Source organism: Ranitomeya variabilis, chromosome 1 (assembly GCF_051348905.1).
Source record: "Ranitomeya variabilis isolate aRanVar5 chromosome 1, aRanVar5.hap1, whole genome shotgun sequence".
Lineage (NCBI taxonomy): Eukaryota > Metazoa > Chordata > Amphibia > Anura > Dendrobatidae > Ranitomeya > Ranitomeya variabilis.
Window position 1 is genome coordinate 11,690,788 of NC_135232.1, and position 25,716 is coordinate 11,716,503.

The window sequence follows — 25,716 nt, forward strand, 5'->3', positions numbered from 1 at the left end:
ATGGATCATGTAACTAAGGCTCCGATCACATCTACAAGACGTCACCGACCACGACCGATGGATCCTGTAACTAAGGCTCCGATCACATCTACAAGACGTCACCAACCACGACCAATGGATCATGTAACTAAAGCTTCGATCACATCTACAAGACGTCACCGACCACGACCGATGGATCCTGTAACTAAGGCTCCGATCACATCTACAAGACGTCACCGACCACGACCGATGGATCCTGTAACTAAGGCTCCGATCACATCTACAAGACGTCACCGACCACGACCGATGTATCTTGTAACTAAGGCTCCGATCACATCTACAAGACGTCAGTGAACGATGGATCCTGTAACTAAGGCTCCGATCACATCTACAAGAAGTCACCAACCACGACCGATGGATCATGTAACTAAGGCTCCGATCACATCTACAAGACGTCACCGACCACGACCGATGGATCCTGTAACTAAGGCTCCGATCACATCTACAAGACGACACCGACCACGACCGATGGATCCTGTAACTAAGGCTCCGATCACATCTACAAGACGTCACCGACCACGACCGATGTATCTTGTAACTAAGGCTCCGATCACATCTACAAGACGTCAGTGAACGATGGATCCTGTAACTAAGGCTCCGATCACATCTACAAGAAGTCACCAACCACGACCGATGGATCATGTAACTAAGGCTCCGATCACATCTACAAGACGTCACCGACCACGACCGATGGATCCTGTAACTAAGGCTCCGATCACATCTACAAGACGTCACCAACCACGACCAATGGATCATGTAACTAAAGCTTCGATCACATCTACAAGACGTCACCGACCACGACCGATGGATCCTGTAACTAAGGCTCCGATCACATCTACAAGACGACACCAACCACGACCGATGGATCCTGTAACTAAGGCTCCGATCACATCTACAAGACGTCACCAACCACGACCGATAGATCATGTAACTAGGGCTCCGATCACATCTACAAGACGTCACCGACCACGACCGATGGGTGCTGTAACTAAGGCTCCGATCACATCTACAAGACGTTACCGACCACGACCGATGGATCCTGTAACTAAGGCTCCGATCACATCTACAAGACGTCACCGACCACGACCGATGGATCCTGTAACTAAGGCTCTGATCACATCTACAAGACGTCACCGACCACGACCGATGGATCCTGTAACTAAGGCTCCGATCACATCTACAAGACGTCACCGACCACGACCGATGGATCCTGTAACTAAGGCTCCGATCACATCTACAAGACGTCACCGACCACGACCGATGGATCCTGTAACTAAGGCTCCGATCACATCTACAAGACGTTACCGACCACGACCGATGGATCCTGTAACTAAGGCTCCGATCACATCTACAAGACGTCAGTGACTGATGGATCCTGTAACTAAGGCTCCGATCACATCTACAAGACGTCAGTGAACGATGGATCCTGTAACTAAGGCTCCGATCACATCTACAAGACGTCACCGACCACGACCGATGGATCCTGTAACTAAGGACCGATCACATATACAAGACGTCACCGACCACGACCGATGGATCCTGTAACTAAGGCTCCGATCACATCTACAAGACGTCACCGACCACGACCGATGGATCCTGTAACTAAGGCTCCGATCACATCTACAAGACGTCACCGACCACGACCGATGGATCCTGTAACTAAGGCTCTGATCACACCTACAAGACGTCACCGACCACGACCGATGGATCCTGTAACTAAGGCTCCGATCACATCTACGTCACTGACCACGACCGATGGATCATGTAACTAAGGCTCCGATCACATCTACAAGACGTCACCGACCACGACCGATGGATACTGTAACTAAGGCTCCGATCACATCTACAAGACGACAGCGACCACGACCGATGGATGCTGTAACTAAGGCTCCGATCACATCTACAAGACGTCACCGACCATGACCGATGGATCCTGTAACTAAGGCTCCGATCACACCTACAAGACGTCACCGACCACGACCGATGGATCCTGTAACTAAGGCTCCGATCACATCTATGTCACTGACCACGACCGATGGATCATGTAACTAAGGCTCCGATCACATCTACAAGACGTCACCGACGACGACCGATGGATCCTGTAACTAAGGCTCCGATCACATCTACAAGACGACACCGACCACGACCGATGGATCCTGTAACTAAGGCTCCGATCACATCTACAAGACGTCACCGACCACGACCGATGGATCCTGTAACTAAGGCTCCGATCACATCTACAAGATGTCACCGACCACGACCGATGGATCCTGTAACTAAGGCTCCGATCACATCTACGAGACGTCACCGACCACGACCGATGGATCCTGTAACTACGGCTCCGATCACATCTACAGACGTCACCGACCACGACCGATGGATCCTGTAACTAAGGCTCCGATCACATCTACAAGACGTCACCGACCACGACCGATGGATCCTGTAACTAAGGCTCCGATCACATCTACAAGACGTCACCGACCACGACCGATGGATCCTGTAACTAAGGCTCTGATCACACCTACAAGACGTCACCGACCACGACCGATGGATCCTGTAACTAAGGCTCCGATCACATCTACGTCACTGACCACGACCGATGGATCATGTAACTAAGGCTCCGATCACATCTACAAGACGTCACCGACCACGACCGATGGATCCTGTAACTAAGGCTCCGATCACACCTACAAGACGTCACCGACAACGACCGATGGATCCTGTAACTAAGGCTCCGATCACATCTACGTCACTGACCACGACCGATGGATCATGTAACTAAGGCTCCGATCACATCTACAAGACGTCACCGACCACGACCGATGGATCCTGTAACTAAGGCTCCGATCACATCTACAAGACGACACCGACCACGACCGATGGATCCTGTAACTAAGGCTCCGATCACATCTACAAGACGTCACCGACCACGACCGATGGATCCTGTAACTAAGGCTCCGATCACATCTATGTCACTGACCACGACCGATGGATCATGTAACTCAGGCTCCGATCACATCTACAAGACGTCACCGACCACGACCGATGGATCCTGTAACTAAGGCTCCGATCACATCTACAAGACGACACCGACCATGACCGTTGGATCCTGTAACTAAGGCTCCGATCACACCTACAAGACGTCACCGACCACGACCGATGGATCCTGTAACTAAGGCTCCGATCACATCTATGTCACTGACCACGACCGATGGATCATGTAACTCAGGCTCCGATCACATCTACAAGACGTCACCGACCACGACCGATGGATCCTGTAACTAAGGCTCCGATCACATCTACAAGACGACACCGACCACGACCAATGGATCCTGTAACTAAGGCTCCGATCACATCTACAAGACGTCACCGACCACGACCGATGGATCCTGTAACTAAGGCTCCGATCACACCTACAAGACGTCACCGACAACGACCGATGGATCCTGTAACTAAGGCTCCGATCACATCTACGTCACTGACCACGACCGATGGATCATGTAACTAAGGCTCCGATCACATCTACAAGACGTCACCGACCACGACCGATGGATCCTGTAACTAAGGCTCCGATCACACCTACAAGACGTCACCGACAACGACCGATGGATCCTGTAACTAAGGCTCCGATCACATCTACGTCACTGACCACATCTACGTCACTGACCACGACCGATGGATCATGTAACTAAGGCTCCGATCACATCTACAAGACGTCACCGACCACGACCGATGGATCCTGTAACTAAGGCTCCGATCACATCTACAAGACGACACCGACCACGACCGATGGATCCTGTAACTAAGGCTCCGATCACATCTACAAGACGTCACCGACCATGACCGTTGGATCCTGTAACTAAGGCTCCGATCACACCTACAAGACGTCACCGACCACGACCGATGGATCCTGTAACTAAGGCTCCGATCACATCTATGTCACTGACTACGACCGATGGATCATGTAACTCAGGCTCCGATCACATCTACAAGACGTCACCGACCACGACCGATGGATCCTGTAACTAAGGCTCCGATCACATCTACAAGACGACACCGACCACGACCGATGGATCCTGTAACTAAGGCTCCGATCACATCTACAAGACGACACCGACCACGACCGATGGATCCTGTAACTAAGGCTCCGATCACATCTACAAGACGTCACCGACCACGACCGATGGATCCTGTAACTAAGGCTCCGATCACATCTACAAGATGTCACCGACCACGACCGATGGATCCTGTAACTAAGGCTCCGATCACATCTACAGACGTCACCGACCACGACCGATGGATCCTGTAACTAAGGCTCCGATCACATCTACGTCACTGACCACGACCGATGGATCATGTAACTAAGGCTCCGATCACATCTACAAGACGTCACCGACCACGACCGATGGATCCTGTAACTAAGGCTCCGATCACATCTACAAGATGTCACCGACCACGACCGATGGATCCTGTAACTAAGGCTCCGATCACACCTACAAGACGTCACCGACCACGACCGATGGATCCTGTAACTAAGGCTCCGATCACATCTATGTCACTGACCACGACCGATGGATCATGTAACTAAGGCTCCGATCACATCTACAAGACGTCACCGACCACGACCGATGGATCCTGTAACTAAGGCTCCGATCACATCTACAAGATGTCACCGACCACGACCGATGGATCCTGTAACTAAGGCTCCGATCACATCTACAGGACGTCACCGACCACGACCGATGGATCCTGTAACTAAGGCTCCGATCACATCTACAAGACATCACCGACCATGACCGATGGATCCTGTAACTAAGGCTCCGATCACATCTACAAGACGTCAGCGACCACGACCGATGGATCCTGTAACTAAGGCTCCGATCACATCTACAAGACGTCACCGACCACGACCGATGGATCCTGTAACTAAGGCTCCGATCACATCTACAAGACGTCACCGACCACGACCGATGGATCCTGTAACTAAGGCTCCGATCACATCTACAAGACATCACCGACCACGACCGATGGATCCTGTAACTAAGGCTCCGATCACATCTACAGGACGTCACCGACCACGACCGATGGATCCTGTAACTAAGGCTCCGATCACATCTACAAGACATCACCGACCATGACCGATGGATCCTGTAACTAAGGCTCCGATCACATCTACAAGACGTCAGCGACCACGACCGATGGATCCTGTAACTAAGGCTCCGATCACATCTACAAGACGTCACCGACCACGACCGATGGATCCTGTAACTAAGGCTCCGATCACATCTACAAGACGTCACCGACCACGACCGATGGATCCTGTAACTAAGGCTCCGATCACATCTACAAGACGTCACCGACCACGACCGATGGATCCTGTAACTAAGGCTCCGATCACATCTACAAGATGTCACCGACCACGACCGATGGATCCTGTAACTAAGGCTCCGATCACATCTACAAGATGTCACCGACCACGACCGATGGATCCTGTAACTAAGGCTCCAATCACATCTACAAGATGCCACCGACCACGACCGATGGATCCTGTAACTAAGGCTCCTATCACATCTACAAGACCTCACCGACCACGACCGATGGATCCTGTAACTGAGGCTCCGATCACATCTACAAGACATCACCGACCACGACCGATAGATCCTGTAACTAAGGCTCCGATCACATCTACAAGACGTCACCGACCACGACCGATGGATCCGTAACTAAGACTCCGATCACATCTACAAGATGTCACCGACCACGACTGATGGATCCTGTAACTAAGGCTCCGATCACATCTACAAGATGTCACCGACCACGACCGATGGATCCTGTAACTAAGGCTCCGATCACATCTACAAGACGTCACCGACCACGACCGATGGATCCTGTAACTAAGGCTCCGATCACATCTACAAGACGACACCGACCACGACCGATGGATCCTGTAACTAAGGCTCCGATCACATCTACAAGACGTCACCGACCACGACCGATGGATCCTGTAACTAAGGCTCCGATCACATCTACAAGACGTCACCGACCACGACCGATGGATCCTGTAACTAAGGCTCCGATCACATCTACAAGACATCACCGACCACGACCGATGGATCCTGTAACTAAGGCTCCGATCACATCTACAGGACGTCACCGACCACGACCGATGGATCCTGTAACTAAGGCTCCGATCACATCTACAAGACATCACCGACCATGACCGATGGATCCTGTAACTAAGGCTCCGATCACATCTACAAGACGTCAGCGACCACGACCGATGGATCCTGTAACTAAGGCTCCGATCACATCTACAAGACGTCACCGACCACGACCGATGGATCCTGTAACTAAGGCTCCGATCACATCTACAAGACGACACCGACCACGACCGATGGATCCTGTAACTAAGGCTCTGATCACATCTACAAGACGTCACCGACCACGACCGATGGATCCTGTAACTAAGGCTCCGATCACATCTACAAGACGTCACCGACCACGACCGATGGATCCTGTAACTAAGGCTCCGATCACATCTACAAGACATCACCGACCACGACCGATGGATCCTGTAACTAAGGCTCCGATCACATCTACAGGACGTCACCGACCACGACCGATGGATCCTGTAACTAAGGCTCCGATCACATCTACAAGACATCACCGACCATGACCGATGGATCCTGTAACTAAGGCTCCGATCACATCTACAAGACGTCAGCGACCACGACCGATGGATCCTGTAACTAAGGCTCCGATCACATCTACAAGACGTCACCGACCACGACCGATGGATCCTGTAACTAAGGCTCCGATCACATCTACAAGACGTCACCGACCACGACCGATGGATCCTGTAACTAAGGCTCCGATCACATCTACAAGACGTCACCGACCACGACCGATGGATCCTGTAACTAAGGCTCCGATCACATCTACAAGATGTCACCGACCACGACCGATGGATCCTGTAACTAAGGCTCCGATCACATCTACAAGATGTCACCGACCACGACCGATGGATCCTGTAACTAAGGCTCCAATCACATCTACAAGATGCCACCGACCACGACCGATGGATCCTGTAACTAAGGCTCCTATCACATCTACAAGACCTCACCGACCACGACCGATGGATCCTGTAACTGAGGCTCCGATCACATCTACAAGACATCACCGACCACGACCGATAGATCCTGTAACTAAGGCTCCGATCACATCTACAAGACGACACCGACCACGACCGATGGATCCTGTAACTAAGGCTCCGATCACATCTACAAGATGTCACCGACCACGACCGATGGATCCTGTAACGAAGGCTCCGATCACATCTACAAGACGTCACCGACCACGACCGATGGATCCTGTAACTAAGGCTCCGATCACATCTACAAGATGTCACCGACCACGACCGATGGATCCTGTAACTAAGGCTCCGATCACATCTACAAGACGTCACCGACCACGACCGATGGATCCTGTAACTAAGGCTCCGATCACATCTACAAGACGTCACCAACCACGACCGATGGATCCTGTAACTAAGGCTCCGATCACATCTACAAGACGTCACCGACCACGACCGAAGGATCCTGTAACTGAGGCTCCGATCACATCTACAAGACGTCACCGACCACGACCGATGGATCCTGTAACTAAGGCTCCGATCACATCTACAAGATGTCACCGACCACGACCGATGGATCCTGTAACTAAGGCTCCGATCACATCTACAAGACGTCACCGACCACGACCGATGGATCCTGTAACTAAGGCTCCGATCACATCTACAAGACGTCACCGACCACGACCGATGGATCCTGTAACTAAGGCTCCGATCACATCTACAAGACGACACCGACCACGACCGATGGATCCTGTAACTAAGGCTCCGATCACATCTACAAGATGTCACCGACCACGACTGATGGATCCTGTAACGAAGGCTCCGATCACATCTACAAGACGTCACCGACCACGACCGATGGATCCTGTAACTAAGGCTCCGATCACATCTACAAGATGTCACCGACCACGACCGATGGATACTGTACTAAGGCTCCGATCACATCTACAAGACATCACCGACCACGACCGATGGATACTGTACTAAGGCTCCGATCACATCTACAAGATGTCACCGACCACGACCGATGGATCCTGTAACTAAGGCTCCGATCACATCTACAAGACATCACCGACCACGACCGATGGATACTGTACTAAGGCTCCGATCACATCTACAAGATGTCACCGACCACGACCGATGGATCCTGTAACTAAGGCTCCGATCACATCTACAAGACGACACCGACCACGACCGATGGATCCTGTAACTAAGGCTCCGATCACATCTACAAGACGTCACCGACCACGACCGATGGATCCTGTAACTAAGGCTCCGATCACATCTACAAGACGTCAGTGACCACGACCGATGGATCCTGTAACTAAGGCTCCGATCACATCTACAAGATGTCACCGACCACGACCGATGGATCCTGTAACTAAGGCTCCGATCACATCTACAAGATGTCACCGACCACGACCGATGGATCCTGTAACGAAGGCTCCGATCACATCTACAAGACGTCACCGACCACGACCGATGGATCCTGTAACGAAGGCTCCGATCACATCTACAAGACGTCACCGACCACGACCGATGGATCCTGTAACTAAGACTCCGATCACATCTACAAGATGTCACCGACCACGACCGATGGGTCCTGTAACTAAGGCTCCGATCACATCTACAAGACGTCACCGACCACGACCGATGGATCCTGTAACTAAGACTCCGATCACATCTACAAGATGTCACCGACCACGACCGATGGATCCTGTAACTAAGGCTCCGATCACATCTACAAGACGTCACCGACCACGACCGATGGATCCTGTAACTAAGGCTCTGATCACAGCTACAAGACGTCACTGACCCCGACCGATGGATCCTGTAACGAAGGCTCCGATCACATCTACAAGACGTCACCGACCACGACCGATGGATCCTGTAACGAAGGCTCCGATCACATCTACAAGACGTCACCGACCACGACCGATGGATCCTGTAACTAAGACTCCGATCACATCTACAAGACGTCACCGACCACGACCGATGGATCCTGTAACTAAGACTCCGATCACATCTACAAGATGTCACCGACCACGACCGATGGATCCTGTAACTAAGGCTCCGATCACATCTACAAGACGTCACCGACCACGACCGATGGATCCTGTAACTAAGACTCCGATCACATCTACAAGATGTCACCGACCACGACCGATGGGTCCTGTAACTAAGGCTCCGATCACATCTACAAGATGTCACCGACCACGACCGATGGGTCCTGTAACTAAGGCTCCGATCACATCTACAAGACGTCACCGACCACGACCGATGGATCCTGTAACTAAGACTCCGATCACATCTACAAGATGTCACCGACCACGACCGATGGATCCTGTAACTAAGGCTCCGATCACATCTACAAGACGTCACCGACCACGACCGATGGATCCTGTAACTAAGACTCCGATCACATCTACAAGATGTCACCGACCACGACCGATGGGTCCTGTAACTAAGGCTCCGATCACATCTACAAGATGTCACCGACCACGACCGATGGGTCCTGTAACTAAGGCTCCGATCACATCTACAAGACGTCACCGACCACGACCGATGGATCCTGTAACTAAGGCTCCGATCACATCTACAAGACGTCACCGACCACGACCGATGGATCCTGTAACTAAGGCTCCGATCTCATCTACAAGACGTCACCGACCACGACCGATGGATCCTGTAACTAAGGCTCCGATCACATCTACAGACATCACCGACCACGACCGATGGATCCTGTAACTAAGGCTCCGATCACATCTACAAGACGTCTCCGACCACGACCGATGGATCCTGTAACGAAGGCTCCGATCACATCTACAAGACATCACCGACCACGACCGATGGATCCTGTAACTAAGGCTCCGATCACATCTACAGAACGTCACCGACCACGACCGATGGATCCTGTAACTAAGGCTCCGATCACATCTACAGACGTCAGTGACTGATGGATCCTGTACCGGAGTCTCTGTCGCTCCTCGGTGCTGCCGTCACTCAGGTGCTGGTACACGCTCAGTACTGAGCCGCCTCCCGCTCTCTGTACATTCGGCCTCTGCTGGGCGCACGGCTGAGGTTATTGGTTGATATCTGGGAAATTAGTTTTTTGCTGCTTTAGGACCTGTGGTGACGTCAGTGTCATGTGATTGGGGCGGAGCTCAGTAGAGGGCTATGTGGGTGAAGGACCTGTGGTGACGTCAGTGTCATGTGATTGGGGGCGGAGCTCCGTGCTGGGCGCTGTTCTCTGTGTCTGAAGGAGTTTTGGCTCTTCTAGGACGGTGGACGCTTTTTCCAGGTGTGACGTCACTGGCGGTGGGCGTGTTGTGGGCGGGGTTTAGTGTAGGCGGCGCGCAGTGAAGCCGTAGTCAGCGCTGTCAGTGACGTCACACCGGAACACGTGGGGTTGTGTTTATTTTTTGTGGGGGTATAATGCTGTAGGGGGCTCTCTGGTAGGGGTGAGGGGAGGTTGTTGCATGGGGCTGCTGCTGGGGGGTAGTTGTTGCATGGGGTTGCTGCTGTAGGGTGGTTGTTGCATGGGGCTGCTGCTGTAGGGTGGTTGTTGCATGGGGCTGCTGCTGTAGGGCAGTTGATGCATGGGGCTGCTGCTGGATGGCGGTTGGTGCATGGGGCTGCTGCTGGGGGGCTCTTGATGCATGGGGCTGCTGCTGGATGGCGGTTGGTGCATGGGGCTGCTGCTGGGGGGCGGTTGGTGCATGGGGCTGCTGCTGGATGGCGGTTGGTGCATGGGGCTGCTGCTGGATGGCGGTTGGTGCATGGGGCTGCTGCTGGGGGGCGGTTGGTGCATGGGGCTGCTGCTGGATGGCGGTTGATGCATGGGGCTGCTGCTGGATGGCGGTTGGTGCATGGGGCTGCTGCTGGATGGCGGTTGGTGCATGGGGCTGCTGCTGGATGGCGGTTGGTGCATGGGGCTGCTGCTGGGGGGCGGTTGGTGCATGGGGCTGCTGCTGGATGGCGGTTGGTGCATGGGGCTGCTGCTGGATGGCGGTTGGTGCATGGGGCTGCTGCTGGGGGGCGGTTGATGCATGGGGCTGCTGCTGGATGGCGGTTGATGCATGGGGCTGCTGCTGGATGGCGGTTGGTGCATGGGGCTGCTGCTGGATGGCGGTTGGTGCATGGGGCTGCTGCTGGGGGGCGGTTGGTGCATGGGGCTGCTGCTGGATGGCGGTTGGTGCATGGGGCTGCTGCTGGGGGGCGGTTGGTGCATGGGGCTGCTGCTGGATGGCGGTTGGTGCATGGGGCTGCTGCTGGATGGCGGTTGGTGCATGGGGCTGCTGCTGGATGGCGGTTGGTGCATGGGGCTGCTGCTGGATGGCGGTTGGTGCATGGGGCTGCTGCTGGATGGCGGTTGGTGCATGGGGCTGCTGCTGGGGGGCGGTTGGTGCATGGGGCTGCTGCTGGATGGCGGTTGGTGCATGGGGCTGCTGCTGGGGGGCTCTTGATGCATGGGGCTGCTGCTGGATGGCGGTTGGTGCATGGGGCTGCTGCTGGATGGCGGTTGATGCATGGGGCTGCTGTGCGGTGGCCAGGGTGGTAGTCACAGCGAGGGGCTGTTGTGGTTTCACACCCTGGCACCTCACAAAGGAAAAAAAAAGCACCCAAAAACCGACCATAAATCCACTAAGATAATGTTTATTAAATAAATTACAATATTAAAAAACAATGGTAAGGGGAAATTCACAGGTTGTCAGAAAAAAGGACGCTGGTGCAGATAAAACGTGTACATATGAATAGCACTATATGATAAAAAAAAACAAAAACTATTACTTAAAGAGCTAACAAGAAAAATCCATATAAAAATATAAAGAATGTTGTTTTTGTTTGTTTTTTATCATATAGTGCTATTCATATGTATACATTTTATCTGCACCAGCGTCCTTTTTTCTGACAACCTGTGAATTTCCCCTTACCATTGTTTTTTAATATTGTAATTTATTTAACCCCTTCACCCCCGGAGCTTTTTCCGTTTTTCCGTTTTCGTTTTTCGCTACCCTCCTTCCCAGAGCCATAACTTTTTTATTTTTCCGTCAATTTGGCCATGTGAGGGCTTATTTTTTGCGGGACGAGTTGTACTTTTGAACGACATCATTGGTTTTAGCATGTCGTGTACTAGAAAACGGGAAAAAAATTCCAAGTGCAGTGAAATTGCAAAAAAAGTGCAATCCCACACTTGTTTTTTGCTTGCCTATTTTGCTAGGTTCACTAAATGCTAAAACTGAGCTGCCATTATGATTCTCCAGATCACTACGAGTTCATAGACACCTAACATGACTAGGTTATTTTTCACCTAAGTGGTGAAAAAAAATTCCAAACTTTGCAAAAAACAAAACAAAACAAAATTGCGCCATTTTCCGATACTCGTAGCGTCTCCATTTTTCGTGATCTGGGGTCAGGTGAGGGCTTATTTTTTGCGTGCCGAGCTGGCGTTTTTAATGATAGCATTTTGGTGTAGATACGTTCTTTTGATCGCCCGTTATTGCATTTTAATGCAATGTCGTGGCGACCAAAAAAACGTAAATCTGGCGTTTTGAATTTTTTTCTCATTACGCCATTTAGCGATCAGGTTAATGCTTTTTTTTTATTGATAGATCGGGCGATTCTGAACGCGGCGATACCAAATATGTGTAGGTTGGGTTTTTTTTTAATTGATTTATTTTGATTGGGGCGAAAGGGGGGTGATTTAAACTTTTATATTTTTTTTATTTTTTTCACATTTTTAAAAACTTTTTTTTTTTACTTTTGCCATGCTTCTATAGCCTCCATGGGAGGCTAGAAGCAGGCACAGCCCGATCGGCTCTGCTATGCAGCAGTGATCATAAGATCGCTGCTACACAGCAGATTTGCAGGTGTGCTGTGAGCGCCGACCACAGGGGGGCGCTCACAGCCACCGGCAATCAGTAACCATAGAGGTCTCAAGGACCTCTATGGTTACAATGGAGGAGCATCGCCGACCCCCGATCATGTGACGGGGGTCGGCGATGCGCTCATATCCGGCCGCACGGCCGGATGCGGTAGTTAAATGCCGCTGTCTGCGTTTGACAGCGGCATTTAACTAGTTAATAGCGGCGGGTGATCGCGATTTCACCCGCCGCTATTGCGCGCACATGTCAGCTGTAAAAAACAGCTGACATGTCGCGACTTTGATGTGCGCTCACCGCCGGAGCGCACATCAAAGCGGGGGTCCCGACATGTGACGTACTATACCGTCACATGTCGGGAAGGGGTTAATAAACATTATCTTAGTGGATTTATGGTTGGTTTTTGGGTGCTCTTCTTTTTTTCGGTTGTTTCTTTTCGACTATCCGCGTTCTTAGTTATTGGTCCAGTCTCACGGGCACTATCTTTTTACATCTATTACTGTGAGGTATATAGAATCCTACGTGAGCATTTTTCCTTTGCAATTTGTTTATTTGACCTCACAAAGGAAGCATAATGTCCCTTGTGCTGTATATGCAGCGTGTGCAGCAGGACTCTCACATCACCGGAGCTCCCTCTGGCTCCATATTCCTGGTTTGCACAGATGCCTCCAGACTCCATGTCTATACTTCACAGCAGGGTGTTTGTTACAGTCGCAGCACAGCTCGCACACAATGGCGTTCCTAGAGCTTTCCCTGCCTTCTCTGCAGATTTGCCTTTCCCGTGTGCGTCGTCCGTTCCCTCAGATCCACCAACTTCCTCCCAGTCCCCTTGTCTGGTTTCAGTAGGAAAGGCGCGCTCAGCTGTGCCTCGTCCCGGCCGTAGGCCCCGGATCCTCCTTGGGATGGTGACCACATAACACTTTGACCACTTGCACGCTGCTCAGCCTGTGGTCACTTCTTGCCTCAGGACCTTCACCCCTGCAGCTGTCCGTCTTCTCTCACTGCTCCTCACTGAACAGGAAGTCTCTTCTCCATCCCTCCCTGCTCTGCAGTACAGCCACCTGCACCTCCTCCCTGTCTGGAAACCCCTTGTGCTGACGCCGGGTTCACAGTTGTGTGCACAGTGTAAACCTGCGTACCGATCCGCATGAGTCTTGCGTACAGATATTTAACATTGTGTACGCAGGGATATGCGTACTGCGGATGCATGCGTCGTTTCGCGGTGTGCGGCGAATGCTACATGTTGCATTTTTTTAGGCTTAAATTTAGCGCAGACATACGCATGCGGATGAGTGCGTCAAAACAACGCATTACTGTCTATGGGAACGCATTGATGCGCAAGGACATGCATTCGATAAGCATGCGTACTTCACACTAATGTCCAGGAAATGATGTCACCACCTGCAGAATCCCTGATGTATAAAAGGGGGTGTGGAGACCGGAATCCATTACTCTCAAGACTCTGGAAGTATGGAAGCTTTGACAAGGTCTCTCATTGCATTCTGCACTTATGTTTTGCTTTCTGTTCCTTCTAGACTGTTTTTTTCCTGTCCTGGACTCCTTGCCTGGCTTGCTCCTTCCTGTCCATGATTACCTGTTGTGGATTGCTCCTGTGTATCGGTGTGTGTACTATGTTGCTCTGCCAGTTTCACACCCTTAGTCACTTTGGATCTTATTTTTTCCTTTTTTTTTCTTGTAGACTGTGCTGTGCTGGTATCCCCATGCTATTCTGCTGTTCCGGTGCTGTGCTGCTGTCCCCATGTTGTGCTGCTGTTCCGGGGCAGTGCTGCTGTCCCCATGTTGAGCTGCTGTCCCCATGTTGAGCTGCTGTTCTGGTGCTGTGCTGCTGTCCCCATGTTATGCTGCTGTTCCGGTGCTGTGCTGCTGTCCCCATGTTATGCTGCTGTTCCGGTGCTGTGCTGCTGTCCCCATGTTGAGCTGCCATTCTGCTGCGGTGCTGCTGTCCCCATGTTATGCTGCTTTTCCGGTGCTGTGCTGCTGTCCCTATGTTATTCTGCTGTTCCGGTGCTGTGCTGCTGTCCCTATGTTATTCTGCTGTTCCGGTGCTGTGCTGCTGTCCCCGTGTTGAGCTGCTTTTCCGCTGCGGTGCTGCTGTCCCCATGTTATGCTGCTGTTCCGGTGCTGCTGTCCCATGTAGAGCTGCCATTCTGCTGCGGTGCTGCTGTCCCCATGTTATGCTGCTGTCCCCATGTTATGCTGCTGGTGCGGTGCTGCTGTCCCTGTGTTGAGCTGCTGTTCCGGTGCTGTGCTGCTGTTCCCATGTTATTCTGCTGTTCCGGTGCGGTGCTGCTGTCCCCATGTTATGCTGCTGTTCCGGTGCTGTGCTGCTGTCCCCATGTTGAGCTGCTGTTCCGGTGCTGTGCTGCTGTCCCCATGTTATGCTGCTGTTCCGCTGTGGTGCTGCTGTCCCCATGTTATGCTGCTGTTCCGGTGCGGTGCTGCTGTCCCTGTGTTGAGCTGCTGTTCCGGTGCTGTGCTGCTGTTCCCATGTTATTCTGCTGTTCCGGTGCGGTGCTGCTGTCCCTGTGTTGAGCTGCTGTTGCGGTGCTGTGCTGCTGTCCCCATGTTTTGCTGCTGTTCCGCTGCGGTGCTGCTGTCCCTGTGTTGAGCTGCTGTTGCGGTGCTGTGCTGCTGTCCCCATGTTATGCTGCTGTTCCGCTGCGGTGCTGCTGTCCCTGTGTTGAGCTGCTGTTGCGGTGCTGTGCTGCTGTCCCCATGTTCTGCTGCTGTTCCGCTGTGGTGCTGCTGTCTCCATGTTATGCTGCTGTCCCCTTGTACTGCTTTTCCGCTGCGGTGCTGCTGTCCCCATGTTATGCTGCTGTACCGGTGCTGTGCTGCTGTCCCCATGTTATGCTGCTGTTCCGCTGCGGTGCTGCTGTCCCTGTGTTGAGCTGCTGTTGCGGTGCTGTGCTGCTGTCCCCATGTTATGCTGCTGTTCCGCTGTGGTGCTGCTGTCCCCATGTTATGCTGCTGTTCCGGTGCTGTGCTGCTGTCCCCTTGTTGTACTGCTTTTTTGCTGCTGTGCTGCTGCCCCCATGTTATTCTGCTGTTCTGGTGCTGTGCTGCTGTCCCCATGTTGAGGTGCTGTGCTGCTGTCCCCATGTTATGCTGCTGTTCCGGTGCTGTGCTGCTGTCCCATTGTGCTGCTTTTCCGCTGCGGTGCTGCTGTCCCCATGTTATGCTGCTGTACCGGTGCTGTGCTGCTGTCCCCATGTTATGCTGCTCTTCCGGTGCTGTGCTGCTGTCCCCGTGTTGAGCTGCTGTTGCGGTGCTGTGCTGCTGTCCCCATGTTTTGCTGCTGTTCCGCTGCGGTGCTGCTGTCCCCGTGTTGAGCTGCTGTTGCGGTGCTGTGCTGCTGTCCCCATGTTATGCTGCTGTTCCGCTGTGGTGCTGCTGTCCCCATGTTATGCTGCTGTCCCCTTGTTGTACTGCTTTTCTGCTGCTGTGCTGCTGCCCCCATGTTATTCTGCTGTTCTGGTGCTGTGCTGCTGTCCCCATGTTGAGCTGCTGTTCCGGTGCTGTGCTGCTGTCCCCATGTTATGCTGCTGTCCCCATGTTATGCTGCTGTCCCCTTGTTGTACTGCTTTTCTGCTGCTGTGCTGCTGCCCCCATGTTATTCTGCTGTTCTGGTGCTGTGCTGCTGTCCCCATGTTGAGCTGCTGATCCGGTGCTGTGCTGCTGTCCCCATGTTATGCTACTGTTCCGGTGCTGTGCTGCTGTCCCCATGTTGAGCTGCCATTCTGCTGCGGTGCTGCTGTCCCCATGTTATGCTGCTGTCCCCATGTTATGCTGCTGTTCCGGTGCTCCGGTGCTATGCTGTTGTCCCCATGTTATGCTGCTGTTCCGGTGCTGTGCTGCTATCCCCATGTTATGCTGCTGTTCCGGTGCTGTGCTGCTGTCCCCATGTTATGCTGCTGTTCCGGTGCTGTGCTGCTGTCCCCATGTTATGCTGCTGTTCCGGTGCTGTGCTGCTGTCCCCATGTTGAGCTGCTGTTCTGGTGCTGTGCTGTTGTCCCCATGTTGAGCTGCTGTTCTGGTGCTGTGCTGCTGTCCCCATGTTATGCTGCTGTTCCGGTGCTGTGCTGTTGTCCCCATGTTATGCTGCTGTTCCGGTGCTGTGCTGCTATCCCCATGTTATGCTGCTGTTCCGGTGCTGTGCTGCTGTCCCCATGTTATGCTGCTGTTCCGGTGCAGTGCTGCTGTCCCCATGTTATGCTGCTGTTCCGGTGCTGTGCTGCTGTCCCCATGTTATGCTGCTGTTCCGGTGCTGTGCTGCTGTCCCCATGTTGAGCTGCCATTCTGCTGCGGTGCTGCTGTCCCCATGTTATGCTGCTGTCCCCATGTTATGCTGCTGTTCTGGTGCTGTGCTGCTGTCCCCATGTCATGCTGCTGTTCCGGTGCTGTGCTGCTGTCCCCATGTTGAGCTGCCATTCTGCTGCGGTGCTGCTGTCCCCATGTTATGCTGTTGTCCCCATGTTATGCTGCTGTTCCGGTGCTGTGCTGCTATCCCCATGTTATGCTGCTGTTCCGATGCTGTGCTGCTATCCCCATGTTATGCTGCTGTTCCGGTGCTGTGCTGCTGTTCCCATGTTATGCTGCTGTTCCGGTGCTGTGCTGCTGTCCCCATGTTGAGCTGCCATTCTGCTGCGGTGCTGCTGTCTTCATGTTATGCTGCTGTCCCTATGTTATTCTGCTGTTCTGGTGCTGTGCTGCTGTCCCCGTGTTATGCTGCTGTTCCGGTGCTGTGCTGTTGTCCCCATGTTATGCTGCTGTTCCGGTGCTGTGCTGCTATCCCCATGTTATGCTGCTGTTCCGGTGCTGTGCTGCTGTCCCCATGTTATGCTGCTGTTCCGGTGCTGTGCTGTTGTCCCCATGTTATGCTGCTGTTCCGGTGCTGTGCTGCTATCCCCATGTTATGCTGCTGTTCCGGTGCTGTGCTGCTGTCCCCATGTTATGCTGCTGTTCCGGTGCTGTGCTGCTGTCCACATGTTATGCTGCTGTTCCGGTGCTGTGCTGCTGTCCCATGTAGAGCTGCCATTCTGCTGCGGTGCTGCTGTCCCCATGTTATGCTGCTGTCCCCATGTTATGCTGCTGTTCCGGTGCTGTGCTGCTGTCCCCATGTTATGCTGCTGTTCCGGTGCTGTGCTGCTGTCCCCATGTTATGCTGCTGTTCCGGTGCTGTGCTGCTGTCCCCATGTTGAGCTGCCATTCTGCTGCGGTGCTGCTGTCCCCATGTTATGCTGCTGTCCCCATATTATGCTGCTGTTCCGGTGCTGTGCTGCTATCCCCATGTTATGCTGCTGTTCCGGTACTGTGCTGCTATCCCCATGTTATGCTGCTGTTCCGGTGCTGTGCTGCTGTCCCCATGTTATGCTGCTGTTCCGGTGCTGTGCTGCTGTCCCCATGTTATGCTGCTGTTCCGGTGCTGTGCTGCTGTCCCCATGTTGAGCTGCCATTCTGCTGCGGTGCTGCTGTCCCCATGTTATGCTGCTGTTCCGGTGCTGTGCTGCTGTCCCTATGTTATTCTGCTGTTCCGGTGCTGTGCTGCTGTCCCCGTGTTGAGCTGCTTTTCCGCTGCAGTGCTGCTGTCCCCATGTTATGCTGCTGTTCCGGTGCGGTGCTGCTGTCCCCATGTTATGCTGCTGTTCCGGTGCTGTGCTGCTGTCCCATGTAGAGCTGCAATTCTGCTGCGGTGCTGCTGTCCCCATGTTATGCTGCTGTCCCCATGTTGAGCTGCTGTTCCGGTGCTGTGCTGCTGTCCCCATGTTATGCTGCTGTTCCGCTGTGGTGCTGCTGTCCCCATGTTATGCTGCTGTTCCGGTGCGGTGCTGCTGTCCCTGTGTTGAGCTGCTGTTCCGGTGCTGTGCTGCTGTTCCCATGTTATTCTGCTGTTCCGGTGCGGTGCTGCTGTCCCTGTGTTGAGCTGCTGTTGCGGTGCTGTGCTGCTGTCCCCATGTTTTGCTGCTGTTCCGCTGCGGTGCTGCTGTCCCTGTGTTGAGCTGCTGTTGCGGTGCTGTGCTGCTGTCCCCATGTTTTGCTGCTGTTCCGCTGCTGTGCTGCTGTCCCTGTGTTGAGCTGCTGTTGCGGTGCTGTGCTGCTGTCCCCATGTTATGCTGCTGTTCCGCTGCGGTGCTGCTGTCCCTGTGTTGAGCTGCTGTTGCGGTGCTGTGCTGCTGTCCCCATGTTATGCTGCTGTTCCGCTGTGGTGCTGCTGTCCCCATGTTATGCTGCTGTTCCGGTGCTGTGCTGCTGTCCCCTTGTTGTACTGCTTTTTTGCTGCTGTGCTGCTGCCCCCATGTTATTCTGCTGTTCTGGTGCTGTGCTGCTGTCCCCATGTTGAGGTGCTGTGCTGCTGTCCCCATGTTATGCTGCTGTTCCGGTGCTGTGCTGCTGTCCCATTGTGCTGCTTTTCCGCTGCGGTGCTGCTGTCCCCATGTTATGCTGCTGTACCGGTGCTGTGCTGCTGTCCCCATGTTATGCTGCTCTTCCGGTGCTGTGCTGCTGTCCCCGTGTTGAGCTGCTGTTGCGGTGCTGTGCTGCTGTCCCCATGTTATGCTGCTGTTCCGCTGTGGTGCTGCTGTCCCCATGTTATGCTGCTGTTCCGGTGCTGTGCTGCTGTCCCCTTGTTGTACTGCTTTTCTGCTGCTGTGCTGCTGTCCCCATGTTATGCTGCTGTCCCCATGTTGAGCTGCTGTTCCGGTGCTGTGCTGCTGTCCCCATGTTATGCTGCTGTCCCCATGTTATGCTGCTGTTCCGGTGCTGTGCTGCTGTCCCCTTGTTGTACTGCTTTTCTGCTGCTGTGCTGCTGCCCCCATGTTATTCTGCTGTTCCGGTGCTGTGCTGCTGTCCCCATGTTGAGCTGCTGATCCGGTGCTGTGCTGCTGTCCCCATGTTATGCTACTGTTCCGGTGCTGTGCTGCTGTCCCCTTGTTGAGCTGCTGTTCTGGTGCTGTGCTGCTGTCAGGGGCTGACTGGCCCAGGTGGCAAAGAGGCAAATGCCCCCCGGGCCACTCCCCCAGCAGCTGTTCAGGGCTGGCCGGCTGCCTGGTGGTGGCTACAGCCACACAGCAAATTGTGCGCAGCCATGTCCACTGTACTGTGATGCGGTCGGCAGCAGTCACAGCCGCATCACAGTTAGGGTACGTTCACACAGGACTTTTTTGCTGCTTTTTTTTGCTGCTTTTTTTTATGCTAATTTTCAGCTGCTTTTTACAGTACCAGTAAAGCCTATGAGATTTCAGAAATCTCATGCACACACGTTGGTTTTTTGTTTGATCAGTTTTTTCTGCTTTGCTGCTTTTTTTGGACATAGGGCATGTCACTTCTTTCAGCGTTTTTGCAGCGTTTTTGCAGCGTTTTTTCACCCATTGACTTGAATGGGTGATGAAAAAAACGCTGCAAAAACGCTGAAAAAACGCATGTAGCATTATTTGCTGCTTTTTTTTGTGCAGAAAATCATGGCCAGCAGGAAGGGATCTCACAGCCAAGAGCTTAGGGGTGTGGTTAGTGAGGTGTGAAGAGCCATTGTGAGCCATTGTGAGGTGTGAAGAGCCATTGTGAGGTGTCCTGATTGTGATCTATTGTGAGGGAGTTCCTGGTAGTGAGGTGTGAAGAGCCATTGTGAGCCATTGTCAGGTGTGAAGAGCCATTGTGAGGTGTCCTGATTGTGATCTATTGTGAGGGAGTTCCTGGTAGTGAGGTGTGAAGAGCCATTGTGAGCCATTGTGAGGTGTGAAGAGCCATTGTGAGGTGTCCTGATTGTGATCTATTGTGAGGGAGTTCCTGGTAGTGAGGTGTGAAGAGCCATTGTGAGCCATTGTGAGGTGTGAAGAGCCATTGTGAGGTGTCCTGATTGTGATCTATTGTGAGGGAGTTCCTGGTAGTAAGGTGTAAAGAGCCATTATGAGGTGTCCTAGCAGCTGAAAATTGGCATAAAAAAAAGCAGCAAAAATCTGCAGCAAAAATCTGCAGCAAAAAAGTCCTGTGTGAACATACCCAAAAAACGCACCAAAAACGCACCAAAAAAACGCACCTAAATTAGCATAAAAAAAAGCAGCAAAAAAAAGCAGCAAAAAAGTCCTGTGTGAACGTACCCTTAGCGCACACGTCTGCGCTGGGGCCAGGAGCTATGCTTGGCTGTGACCTTGATGGCTGCACAGCTTCTGCTCCCTTCATGTTCTCTATACTTCCAGGTTAGGTGTCGAACATGAGCGATGGCATAATCATGCACATGCCGACATGTCCCGAAAGCTAGAAGCAGAGAGGTGCTGCAGGGGATCGACTGGTGAGGTAAGTATGAAAAACTTTTTTGTTTTCTTTATAAAATAAATTTAATGGTGGGTAACTGCAAGGGATTAAGTGGGGGGTGTAAGGAGACTGCACATGATGGAATTTGGGGGTTAAAGGAGACTGCACATAATTGAGTGAGGGGGTAAGTGGGGCTGCACATGATGAAGGGGAAGTGGGGCTGTACATGATGAAGGGGGAGTGGGGCTGCACATGATGAAGGGGGAGTGGGGCTGCACATGATGAAGGGGGAGTGGGGTTGGATATGATGGAGTTTAGTGGATAAAGGAGACTGCACATGATGAAGTGGGGAGAGTGGGGCTGTACATGGTGGAATGGGGCTGCACATGATGATGTGGGGGTAAGGGGGATTGCGCATGATGAAGGGAGAGTGGGGCTGCACATGAAGTGGGGGGTAAGGGGGACTGCACATGATGAAGTGGGAGGGAGTAAGGGGGACTGCACATGATGAATTGCGGGTTAAGGGGGACTGCACATGATGAAGTGGGGGGTAAGATGGACTGCACATGAAGTGGGGGGTAAGGGTGACTGCACATGATGAAGTGGGTGGGTAATGGGGACTGCATATGATGAAGTGGGGGGAAGGGGACTGCAAGACTGCACATGATGAATTTTGCCTGAGGTGGGACTGCTCATGATTAAATGGAAGGGGGATAGGGGGCTGCAAATGATGAAGGGGCACTGCAGGTGAAGTGAGGGGGTGATAGAGGACTGCAATGAATGAAGTAAGGGGACTTCAAATTAAAGTGGGGGACTGCAAATGATGAATTCAGTGTGAGGGACAGGGGACAGCAATTTAATTGAAGCTGGGGGTGGGGAGAGCAAATGATCATTGAAGAGGGGGTGGGGAGAGCAAATGATGATCTAGGGGAAGAACAAATAATGAATTTTAAGGGTGGGGGAGTAAATGATGTATTGAATGTGGGGTAGAGCAGTTGATAATGAATAGAGGGTGGGAGAGAAAGACATGACAATGAATTGGGGCGGGAGGGGGATGTAACTATAATGAATTGGGGTTAGAGTGGTAGGTACATAGTGGGGGGCGTTGAGGATGAAGTGACTGGTAATGAATCGGGGGAAAGAGTACAGGTGCTAATTAATTTATATATTAAATGGGGAAAGTGGCTATTTATAGTTAGTGGGTGCACAGTGGTGGATTATAATTTATATTTGGAATGGTGGGTTAATAATAAATAATAATTATAATTTATTTCTATAGTGCCAACATATTCCGCATCACTTTACACTTTAGAGGGGACTTGTACAGACAATGGACATTAAGCATAACAATAAACACATAGATCAACATATACCAAAAGGAATGAGGGCCCTGCTCGCAAGCTTACAATCTATGAGGTTGCATAATAACCAATTATATATTGATTGTGGGTGCACCTCTGTATTCAGATGTGTAGTGTAGAAGAAAGGGAAAAAGTGGGGAATGTGCTCTGGAAGCCGTGCTCTAGGTAACTGTTATTTTGTGCAGAGATGAGTCCTGGCTGGAAGAAGTGACGGCGGTCTGTGCTGGATGAAAATGAAAAGCAAAGATGAAGGACTTCAGCTAGAGACGTCACTAGTGAGTCAGTGTATTACCTATACACTGACGCTATACACTCTATATTATATACAAAGCTTCTGTGTATAATGTCACTGGCAGTGGTGATCACTGTATTACCTGTTCACCGACACCTTATACAGATCTCCTGTGTATAATGTCACGAGTGATTACTGTATTATCTTTACACTGACAGTAAATACAGAGTTCCTGTATACAATGGCACTTAGCATTGTGATTTTTTAAAATTAATGATCAGTATACAAGTAGTAAAAGGTGTGCACTCCCTGACAGAAGTTGTGTCGCTTATCCATTTTATGTAAATAAAAGCTTATAACCTGACGTTAAATTCATCCATTGGTTGTATAAATTATTCTTTTGAAAGTTGAAACCCTCCAAAATGTGGTTTAGGTTACAAAAATAAATTGGCATCAATGCAGAAATATTGATCGGTTAATGGACACAGAATGGTCAGATTTTACCAAGACAAAAGTTTTGTCGCCTGGTCATATAATGCACCCAATCCTAGTTTACATCCTCACGTGTGCTCAGTAAATGATCGGTTAATTAGTGTGTGTGTATAAAAAGAAACTCAGCACCCCAGACCTTCACTTGAACTACAACTTAGGCTCTGACAACATGCCGGAAATCCACCCTGCGACCAAAGCCTGAATTATCAAGAGACCAGATCCACTGCAGAGGTGGCGGGCACCTTTAATGTGTCTCAGCGTCAAGTACAAAGAATTAAAAAAAGATTTGAAGAGACTAGAGATGTGTTTGATAAGCCCAGGTCCGGCAGACCCCACAAGACAACTGCTCAGGAGGAATGTTTTTTTGGTTAGAAAATCCAAAGCAAGCTCCTCTTCCAATGCAGCAGAGCTCCAACAGGCCTGGTCACTTCAAGTCCCTGTGTCAACTTGAACAGTTTGTATGGTTCTGTCCGAAATGGCCTCCATGGTTGTATCAGTGCCCAGAAGCCAGCACTAAACAAAAGGCAAATTAAAAAACGTGTGACATTTGCAAAGCCCCACAGCCTGCTAAACAGATGGACGCTGGAAAAGTGGCAGAAGGTGGATTTCTCTGATGAATCTTCAGTATAATTACACCACAGCCACCGCAAATACTGCAGGAGACCTACTGGACCCGTATGGATCCAAAATACACCCAGAAAACAGTTAAATTTGGTGGTGGAAAGATCATGGTCTAGGGTTACATTCAGTATGAGGGTGTGCAAAACATTTTCAAGGTGAAAGGCAATATCAATAGCCTAAAATATCAAGAAGTATTAGCTACCTCTTATATTCCAAATCATAAAAGGGGTCAAATTCTGCAGCAGGATGGTGCTCCATCTCATACATCCATCTCTACAACAAAGTTCCTCCAGGCAAAAAAGATCAAGGTGCTCAAGGACTGGCCAGCCCAGTCACCAGACATGAACATCATTGAGCAAGTTTGGGGTAGGATGAAAGAGGAAGCTTGGAAGACAAAACCAAAGAATCTGGGTGAACTCTGGGAGGCATGTAAGACTGCATTCTTTGCTATTCCTGATGACTTCATTAATAAATTATATGAATCATTGTTGAACCGCATGGATGCAGTCCTTCAAGCTCATGGAAGTCCCACAAAATATTAAATATGACTCTAATAGCACCACAACTTCCTTCACCAATGTTATGCAACATATATTTGTATTTTAAGTTAATTATTTGTTTGAATATCACATTACTTTCTGTGGGCGTCAAAACTTTTGTCTTGCCAAAATCTGACCATTCTGTGTCCATTAACTGATCAATATTTCTGCATTGATGACAATTTATTTTCTTAACCTAAACCACATTTCGGAGGGTTTCAGCTTTCAAAAGAATAATTTATACAACCAATGGATGAATTTAACATCAGGTCATAAGCTTTTATTTACATAACATGGATAAGCGACATAACTCCTGTCAGGGAGTGTATGGTGGCATCATTGGTCTTTGTATAGAATGTAGTTTCATGTAGAGGTAATGGTGATATTATAATATGTATTCACTGTGTAGTGGTGATTGTACTAGGCACTGTGTAGCCGTATTGTATGTATGTTTGTAAGTATGCTCCGTTATGGCACCATATCTAAGCAGTAAGCTTGGTTCTGGTACTGTATCAATGTAGTAATCTAGATTATGGTACCGTATGTATGTTGTAATCTCGGTTCTGCTCCAGTTTCTATGTAGCAGGCTTGGTTCCACGTAGTAGACTTATTAAGCTCGGTTCTGCTCCCTTATGTCTGTAGTAAGCTCGGTTCTGCTCCCATATCTCTGTAGTAAGCTTGGTTCTGCTCCCATATCTCTATAGTAAGCTCTGTTCTGCTCCCATTTCTCTGTAGTAAGCTCTGCTCTGTTCCCATATCTCTGGAGTAAGATCGGTTCTGCTCCCATATCTCTATAGTAAGCTCTGTTCTGTTCCCTTATCTCTTTAGTAAGCTTGGTTCTGCTCCCATATCTCTGTAGTAAGCTCGGTTCTGCTCCCATATCTCTATAGTAAGCTTGGTTCTGCTCCCACATCTCTATAGTAAGCTTGGTTCTGCTCCCATATCTCCGGCGTAAGCTCGGTTCTGCTCCCATATCTCTGTTGTAAGCTCTGTTCTGTTCCCTTATCTCTTTAGTAAGCTTGGTTCTGCTCCCATATCTCCGGAGTAAGCTCGGTTCTGCTCCCATATCTCCGGAGTAAGCTCTGTTCTGCTCCCATATCTCTATAGTAAGCTCTGTTCTGTTCCCTTATCTCTGTAGTAAGCTCCGTTC

The 25,716-nt window shown here is 51.0% G+C and overlaps 1 protein-coding gene across 3 annotated transcripts in view; it reads right to left on the minus strand.

Moving 5' to 3' along the window:
• The window catches only part of LOC143793520 (uncharacterized), a 349,323-nt gene that overhangs the window by 42,193 nt on the left and 281,414 nt on the right, over positions 1–25,716 (minus strand). Inside the window, exons 1-2 of one of the 3 annotated variants that reach the window (XM_077280561.1) lie at positions 10,364–10,498; positions 10,141–10,298 (exon numbers count right to left, since the gene is read on the minus strand). The gene's annotated coding sequence lies outside the window, so the exon portion shown is untranslated. Of the gene's footprint in view, positions 1–10,140; positions 10,328–10,363 lie in introns of those variants that run through there. The other 2 variants (XM_077280562.1, XM_077280560.1) reach the window with 2 other exon arrangements.